Here is a 9,862-nt window from a genome sequence, read left to right on the forward strand (position 1 = left end):
ATTTTGAAAGTAGAATTTGTTACTTTCTCATGTTGATTGAATAACCTATAGCAATTTCAAATGAGAGAAAAATAAACTTCAATGATATTTTTATTAAATTATAGTAGGGCAATATCCCTTCAAAGATGCAAGTTACTGAACATAATAGGTATCAGATTCCTTGAGCGTCATATGGCGAGACGTGTTTTATTGCGAAACATTCCAGTCTTTTCATTAATGTGTTACTAATTGGAATAATCCACTTTTGGGGTAAAGAGGAATATAAAATGTGTAAGAAAACTTAGCGCTGCATTTATGTTACTTGTCCGTATACGGTATGTTATATGTAGTGTGATAAATATACATTCTTAGGCTAGAAAATCAGGCTATAGCAACATATTTTTTAAAAACTTCATTGAAGCTATCATGTACACTTATTCAATTAAAGACACATTCCAAAGAAAAGGCGCGAAGATTTACTCGTGACGTTTGGCGCGAATTAATTATCTTGACCCAAATCCGATGTAAATCTACTAGTACTTGCATAAAATTTAGCTGGCTAGTTTTCATCCTATAATTCCACACTATAAGAAAAAAGATTAACCTGCCTGACACTTGTTACTTCAGGGAATGAGTGCAAAGTAAACTTCGATGATTGCTGGTACATTGCGCTAGTGTAATGGTTTCAATATTAAAGAACAAGGTTCACTTAGGTCCTTTTTTGGCCCTGTGAATTTCAGAAAAACTGAAACTGCTTGGCTTTAGTTGACCATGCATTAAATATCATTTAGACCCATGGCCGTAGGAACCGGGGGGGGGGGGGCACGGGGGGGCGTGCCCCCCCCCAATAATTTTGCCGATATATAGATTACTATTGTAAGCATAGATACTATATGCTTGTGCCCCCTCAATAAAAACGCCTGATGACCTTTTTTTTTTTTTTTTTTTTTGCTTCTCAGGAAATTTTTGGTAGTGCCAACTAAAAAATGTATGGCTGTTCCCCCCCCCCCCCCCCCGGAACTGAAATTCCTTCCTACGGGCCTGAGACCTTTGAGGACTGCGTATCTATCAAAAATGACGTAATTTTCTGGCTAGCCAATGCATTATGACGTCATGAAATGCGTCATTTTCCTCATATCGTGATACTATCATTTTTGTAGTGAAAATCAAAGTTCTATAAGAACTGACAAGTTGTTTTCTCGATATCCCCTCTCCCCCAATTTAACTTTTAAATTTAGAAATAGTTTAAATATGCTTCTACTAATGAAAAAAAAACATGCATACAATATCATATATATAAGGACAACAGATACACTCATTTTTGCAGTAAAAATCAATGGACTGCAAGTACCGAAATGACAAATTTTAGATTCTTTACAACTTAATTATTACATACTGTACACGTTTCTCTACATAAAAAAAACAATGCAAACGGTATCATATAGGAACGGAAGACCTTTTTGTTGCCATGGCAACAAGAGTCTAGTTCTTTTTATTATTATTTTTTTTCCCCCCATTTTTTGTCCAAGTGATTTCTCAGAGATGGCTCGATGGATTTTCTTGAAACTTTCAGGGATTATGACAAATAAAATAAACTAAAAATATTTTGAAGGATTTTACAAAATTCCCTTCCTGTCGTCAAATATGTCCGATTTCCGTTTTTTCAACAGAGATCATGTCCGGACGATATCTCAGAAACGGTAAAAGATTAAGACCTCAAACTTTCAGGGATTATAGATCATGACAAGTACATTTGTGGAACATGTTCAAATCCGTCAGCCGTCACTTCCGGTCGTCACAGAAAGTGATCAAAGAAATCGAAAATTTCAACTTTTCTTATTTTAATCAAATCTTGCATCACTTTATTGCATCTATTTTGCAGTTTCGAAATATGTTGGTCCCACCGGAAACAGAAACGTCAACTTCCGGTTACAAGCGAAAAACAACATAATTTGAGTATTTTACTTTCCCATAAATATCGCTTATGGATAAAGTATTTGAAATGATTTTTAGATATGTTATTTAGACTGCAAATGTATAGAGTAACTTCAAATATCTTGGTAAAATTCACTTCCGGTCGCGTGTTTTACTGTCCGCAAAATGAGAAATTGTCAAAGTGAGATCTCAGAAACGGTAAGAGATTAAGATAGGAAACTTATATGAGCAACAGAACTTAAGATGTAACCAAAACCATTTGGGTTCAGAGCCTCAGTCGTCACTTCCGGTCGTCACAGGAAGTGATCAAAGAAATAGAAAATTTCAACTTTTCTTTTTTTAATTAAAAATTGCATCACCTTATTGCATCTTTTTCGCAGATTCGAAAGATGTTGGTCCCACCGGAAACAAAAACGTCAACTTCCGGTTATAAGAGAAAGAACTACATAATTTATCTGAGTATTTTACTTTCTCATAAATATTCTTTATAGATGATGTATTTGAAATGAATTTTAAATATGTTATTGAGACTGCAAATGTCTAGAGTAACCTCAAATATCTTTCAAAAATTCACTTCCGGTTGCGTGTTTTTCTGTCCTCAAAATGAGAAATTGTCTGAGCAAGATCTCTAAAACAGGTAAAAGATTGAAACACCAAATTTTTATGAGTAACAGACCTTGAGGAGTAGGCAAAACCATTTTAATTAAATGCCTCAGTCGTAACTTCCGGTCGTCTCAGGAAGTGATCAAAGAAATAAAATTAAAAAAATTTGACTTTTCTTTTTTAAATTAAAGTTTGCATCACTTTATTACATCTCTTCCGCTAATTTGAAATATGTTAGACTCCACCGGAATCAAAAACATCTACTTCCGGTTTTAGGTGATAAGCTACGTTATTTCAATATTTAACTTTCTTCTAAATATTGCTTATCAATAAAGTACTTAAAATGTTTTTATGCATTTTGTAGATACTGCAAATGTCTAGAGAAACGTCAGAGATTTTTTTTGTATAAAATTCACTTCCGGTCGCTTCTTTACCTGTCCTCAAAATTAGAATTTGTTCTCACAGTATTGCTCGGCAACAGTAAACGACTGAAGTCTAAAACTTTTAGGTCTTATAGTCAGTCATCAGTTTATTTGAATCGCGAGAAAATTTTGTATCGCCGTTACTTCCGGTCGTGACAGGAAGTGATGCAAAAAAGTGATGGTTAATGGTTAGCACGTTGGATTTTCACGCTGACGACCAGGGTTAAATCTCCAGGTTGCTAAATTTCTTTTATCGTCTTTTCAGCTTGATTTTACGTTTTTATTTTCAAAATCGGACGGAAGACCTCTCATTGGTCGCATTGAGTTTCTAGTTCCTATTCCTGTTCTATAATAATTTATGTGGTTTTGATGGCGGCTGCTTAAATTGACTAAAACGTGACATAGCAAAGTGATTTCAATTATTTTCCTGGAACTCAGGAAAATGTTTATTTCATACACTTTCATAATTGAGCATCATATATCAATTTAATATGTGTTGATCGTAAGCAGTACATTCTTAGTAACTTAAATGAATTGACGAATATTGTACACATGAACAATTTTTACTTGTACAAACTTATTATTCAATAATTTTTTGAAACAGAATTTAAAGTATCTTGATCTATTATAATTACAAATTCTCAAGAGGAGAATGTTTGTTGCTAAAAGAAACATTGTATTTGCCGCACTATGCCTCGGTTTTATTGGAGTTATTTGGGCACCACGATGTTTAAGGTAAGTTTGACCTAGAAAAATACAGCGCTTTATAATATATACTTTTTTGCAATTTATTGAATCAAAGAAATGTATATATAGGTACCTACCGAAAAAGAGATACGGGTACTTTTTCCTAGAATGAAAATTTACCCATTATACTATGGGTATAAACGTTTGTAGAGAAATAAGTGCTTGTACATGTAAGAAGGGACAGGAACTAGGAACAACAGAAAAACAAAGGAATTTTCTCTGAATGTTTTTGCGAGACCGATATATAGCAACATGAAAAATTGAAAACTGTATTTTCTGTTAAATAAAGCTAGAGTGCAATATCGAATTGCTGAAGCATCCTTTCATACCGATGTACAAACATCATTGTTGTTAAGTATTATTAACTTTAGGCGTATTACGTATTTTAAGTTAAATCTTACGCTCAAGAAAGGCATGGATATTTTGTGCAATTCTTTTTAAGTCTACACTTCAATCTTACAATGTAGAAAATGATTCTAGAAATATTGAAATTATACAAATTCTAAATGTTATATATAAAGATGGATGTTGTTAACATTATTTGAAACTTCACAAAAATGATATGGATTTATGATTTTGATAAAATTTATATTCACATACTAGTGGACTTCCCATTGATGCATTACGTTCAATCAAATATTTTGAAAAATTTGTAAGCTACTTATGAATATCAGGCGTTTTCGCATAATCATACTTAAATTGTAATTTCCCTTCGGTCATCTTCAGTGCCTTTGTTTCTTTAATTAATTTAGACTGGGCTTTGACTTTCTAAAACTTCGGATATAAGTTATCGCGTTTGTTAAGCTATAGTCTCAATTAATGATTATTATCCATGCATGTTTCTGTCAATTCCTCCTACGCATCTGTCCAGGGGTCCGTGTTTTTATGCACTGTTCACAAATTTATATTGTTTTTGTAGATTTTACGAGACCGATCACCGTTCGTTATCTCCACTTTTATTTATTATGTCATTTAATATTGTTATATTTCAAACATTCCTGAAATCAATTATGGGCTGCATTTTCTGAAATATAATCTTAATGATATAATATGAATTCCACATATTGTATAATTATAATTTCATTTTTATAAATAGAAGTTACGTCAAGAAATGTGCTTCAGCATTTGTATAAATAATTTTATATTAAAGTATTTTAGATTATCTACACTAAGGGAAATTCATTGTTAAGTAAAATCCTCTTAAAATAATTTTAATACTTATTGATTTATTGCTTTTTAGCGCATAAAATCTTAACATCCTGATTGTTGCTTTTACATTATTCTCTATAATAGACATTGCCAAAGTTTTGGATATAATTTTCTAACAGCCAGCAATCTTTCTTAAAAATTATGCAAGTAGATGTATTTCATTAACCACAAGTATAATTCATGTTGTTACGAATTTTTTTTTTCTGCGGTGTGTTGAATATAATACAAGGTGATTATATAAATAGGAACCTATTTAAATTGTTTCTTTACACGAAGGAGAAAATCATATCTAAATTAAAATAAAAACTTCATTTCTTATTTTCAGGAAAGATGGAGAATATGACTGTTGTGTCGGTTATAAATGGAACGAGACAACGAAAGAATGTGACACGAGTAAATCTTTATATTAAGCCTAATTATTGAACAACTAATTGGGCGTTTTTACGGATTAATACGCTTTACTTTGCATACAATATCCTTTGGCAATAATTGGTTTATATACGAGGGTCGTTCAATAAATAATGCAAAAGTTCATCTAAAAATAGGAAAAGCATATTAAGCAGATTCTTAATACTTTCAATCCCTCAAAGCATGGTCTTTGATAACATTTGCACATGTCTAAATTCTTTATACCCATGACCAGAAAACCTCGGCATACTCATCTTTAGGGATGCCCTGAAGACACTGATGAAAAAAACTTTCCATGATATTCCTGAAATTGTAAAATCTTCCTTTTATTGCCTTCAAGTGTCCTTGGAAGAAAAAGATCTCACAATAGCTAATGTCTAGCGAATATAAGGGATCGATGTCCAAGCTCTGTAAAGTTTTACTTTCCTTTCTTCAAAATTTTATTTATTTCTCTATGCTTATTTGCAGCAGCGTTTTCACATGCCAAAAAAAATACTCCGGGGACCAGTATTTGGGCTTGCTTTGCAGGAAATCTGCTTAACATTCCTGAGTGAAATTTAAACATAAAAGTTACCATTGATAGTCCTTCCTTTAGTTGTATGTACATGTTTTACTGGATCTTCTGAATAAAAAGAAAATTCATAAAACATATTTAGAGCTTTGCTTCTCTTTGTAATAACAGGAAGAAGTTTTTTTTTCCTTGATTCCACATCTGATTCTTGATCTTCCCTTTCGGCTATAAAAAGCACACCCGCGTTTCGTCATCCATCTCTCAAATTTAACAAATCTTCTTTTTTGTAAAAATGTTTGTTTTTGAAAAGACCATTGGCACATTTATTGTGTGTGTTTTCTTAGGCATTTGTAAAGAAACAAGGTACCCATCTGATAGAATTATTGTTAGATTTATTTCATTTGTCAGAACTCTATAAACTGTTATGTTGATGAAATGCTTCGTGTATTTGCAAAGTCTATCAATTGAAATTTGGCATTTTCAGATATCATGTTGCTCACAGCATCGATATTTTTTGGTGTCCCTAAAGATTTTGATCGATCAGTTTGGCTGCGATCTTTTACTTGTATTTGTTTTTTTTACTTTTGAATTTCCGAATCCATCTGAGATCTATACAGCGTAAAATACTAGTCTTTCTAAATATAAAAATCATACCTTTAATATGAGTTATTCAGCTATTATGTAATGAAGCGTAGTTTTCACATACACCCTCATTTTCACCTTCTTGGCAAAGATCATTTTAAAACTGTTTTCAGCTTAGTGTAGTGTCCATGCTTACTTTAAAATTTAATTCCTTTTCGACAATAATAGGAAAAAGCATGGAGTTTTTGTGATTAGGAGTTCTTTAATAGAACTTTTCAACTATTAAAAAAATAAAATTTAATACGTCTACATTTATTATGTTGATCTGTAGGTTGCATTACTTATTGAATGACCCTAGTATGATATAGACGCAGTAACATTGTAGAAGTTTGAAAATCTACGTAACACGCTTACAATCACAATTTAGACAATTTGGAGTTCAACAAATTTGACTCGACATTGCCAGTGGTATTGAAAAATTGTAGTTTTTTTTATTTAGAGGTAAAGAAGAAAACAAAAACAGATTTAAAGATGATATAAGTGACTCGGATGGCTCAAAGTTTGTGTTTAAAAGAATAGTTGGCAGTTGAATATTGATATGTGGTGCTTTTTTAAAATTAAATTTGAGGGAGGGGCTGAGATTAAAAAAAAGGAGGGGCTACATTATTGCAGCTTACCTGTATCTACAAAACATGGTTGCAACACTTGTGATATCATTTAATCAGAGAATGCATATCTGTAAATACAAACCATTACTTTTTTCTTTACTTTATCAAATTATAGAATAAAAATTTACGTAATAAATTTATCTTTGACGCTGTGCTTCTTAAATTTTAATTAGGCTTTTGTAATCTCCGTCTATAGTTTATCTTACAACTATCATCTTTACCTGTATACCAACCAAGGTAAAAGCTGAACACTACTCATACATGTAAATAGGCACCGTCACACAGGTATACAAACCCTACGATTTCGTTACAGCCGGTTGCACACTTGAAACTCGTGACCGACGTGTAGTGTTCCTATCATGGTCTTTGATTCCTTGTTTTAAGTGCAGAAGATGATTGATTTGATTTGATTATATATTGTTTTACGTCCAGTTCACGAATTTGTCACTCATATAGAGACGTCATCATATACCGGTGAAGGGCTTCAAATTTAGACCTTCACTCGGGTCTCAGGGCCATCGAGCAGCAAGGGTTCTTTATCTTGCATACGCCTACCGTGACACGGGGCCTCAGTTTTTAAGATCTCGTCTGCAACTTTCACTTCAAAGTGCCGAGCGCATAGCGAAGGAACTGTTGCGACTTATTTTTTATCGACTTACGTCAGTCGTAGCCGTGATTCGAATACACAACCCTCCAATCACGGAGCCAGCGCTCTACTGACTGATCGAGCTACCGTGACTGTCATTTTCTGTTTATAAATGTGCATTGACTTGTATATATTTGATGTTACTTTTCTCCTGGCGTAAAATTCGATAATTTCATCTCGACCGGGTATTACAGCAATGTAATATGTACGTCTTCTCAGGTGAGACCTTTACAGCGAAATGCCTTGAACTGTTAAGACGTCTACGGCTTATATAAGTGTTTTTAGGATAGTGCCGATGAAAGAGAAATATGGCGGACAGTGTCCTTAACGAGTTGTGTTCAGCTTTAAACACCTTAAATACTAGGTATGCATGCATTCAAGCGAATAAATCACTCTTGGCATGCGCCAAATAAACAAAGAGACTTGATTTGTATGCATTAGATGAACAAAATTTTGTTTTGGAACATGTATCAGAAAGCGTATTTCACCACATTTATTTGGCTATTTAGCCATTGAAAGGCTGTACAAAAAAGCATGAATGCGTATTAAAAGAACATTGCGCCACATGAAAATGACATGCCGCTGAGCCATGCTAAAACCTCAAGAAAAACAATACTTCCAATGTTCAATGTAGAATAAAAACTGACAGTTAATTAAAAGATACCACGATTTAAAGATTGAAGCCATGGCTGGAACCAACTTACAGTAACATCCGGAATCAATATTATGAGGTTCAGGTCGCGAACGTAAATTATGCGACTCAGACAGAATTGTAATCTTAATTTTTTACCCTGTGTTCGATCTCGGCGTTGTAATGTATAATTTACATGATGTGTCTACTATGGCAAGTTTATTTTTCAGTTTCAAAATTTGAATTTTTACTCACTAAATATATCGGACTTAAATCACCCCGAAAGTGGCATGTTTCTCACACGGGTTCTTGCACGAAAGTCACACGTTTTTCACACGCTTCTAGCACGCTCGCTGTACGATTTGCGCAAAACGTTTTGAGAATTACACGAAATGCTGCACGTTTTACTCGAAACGCTATACGTTTTGCACGAAAAAAAAGAAGAAATTTGAATTCTATTTTATGCAGTAATACTTTATGGAAAGTTTGGTTGAATTTGGTCGAGTAGTTCTGGATAAGTCCATAAAGTGAAAAGTTAAAAGATGCACTCAAGGACAGCTAGATTGACGACGTCCGACAGATGATCAGAAAAGAGTTCTTTGAACCAGACAATATACAACAAGAAAAGGCACCTATAAAATTCCGTAAAAGGAAATCTACTATCGATCTTGTTCTATGTTTTACAGTTATTTTATGGAATTGTTTTGAAAGTTCTGGTTTTGCATGGCCGTTTTTTTTTTTAGATTATTTACTCTCCTGAAAAAGAACGCTTTAATAATATGGGAAATATTATAGCTGGAACATCTTTGAATTTTCCTTACTAAGTAATAGTCCTTGTGGCAATTTAGATAAACTATTTTTCATGTTTTAAGGAGGATCGTTTTGGTACTTTGCTCAGCGCGGATCCAGGAATTATTTCCTGGAGGGAACCATCAAAGTCCAAAGAGAAAACCAACCCAGAAATTTCTTGACAAGCAATGTATACATGTCCTACAAACTTAACAGTGATCCGCATTTCTCGACCCCCCTCCGAACCCCCCCCCCCCCCCCCCACACACACACACACTTCTAATCTGTGCATGTTGCTCCCACCCAGCCTTCTTAATCTGTATAAAAATAAATTTATCGGGATGGGAAACAAGGGAATTTTTGCACATTCATTTTTCTCATCATTTTACAAGGGTGTCTACCTGGATACTTTGGTATAAATTGTACACAGCGCTGTAACGCCGGAAGTTATGGGGATCGATGTGTTAAATGTACAGAGTGTGTAGAGGCCCTGTGTGATGTTTCGTATGGTTGTCCCATCCCAACTACAGGTGAGGAAGTACAATTCAACGATTAAAGAAAAGACAAGCACCATCATAATAAAAATGTTTACGGATTTTGTTTGCGCTGCCTCTTTTTAAGTATTTTTAAAATATTTTGACATGGTTTATTGACGTCATCAAAAGTGATTCTTCAATAGAATAGAGCTTGCGAATTCAATTTAATTAACGCTTTGTTAAAGTTTTTCTGATT

General features: G+C 33.6%; 1 long non-coding RNA gene across 1 annotated transcript; it reads left to right on the forward strand.

Annotated features, from left to right (window-relative positions):
- Window positions 1–3,619: 3,619 nt before the first annotated feature.
- LOC133204058 (uncharacterized) lies at window positions 3,620–9,617 on the forward strand. Its single transcript, XR_009723524.1, has 3 exons — window positions 3,620–3,674; window positions 5,221–5,288; window positions 9,523–9,617. It is a non-coding gene; the product is annotated as an uncharacterized LOC133204058 (long non-coding RNA).
- Window positions 9,618–9,862: the final 245 nt, after the last annotated feature.

This window comes from Saccostrea echinata, unplaced genomic scaffold (assembly GCF_033153115.1).
Source record: "Saccostrea echinata isolate AGI-Se365-2 ecotype Australia unplaced genomic scaffold, CSIRO_AGI_Sech_v1 ptg000052l, whole genome shotgun sequence".
Lineage (NCBI taxonomy): Eukaryota > Metazoa > Mollusca > Bivalvia > Ostreida > Ostreidae > Saccostrea > Saccostrea echinata.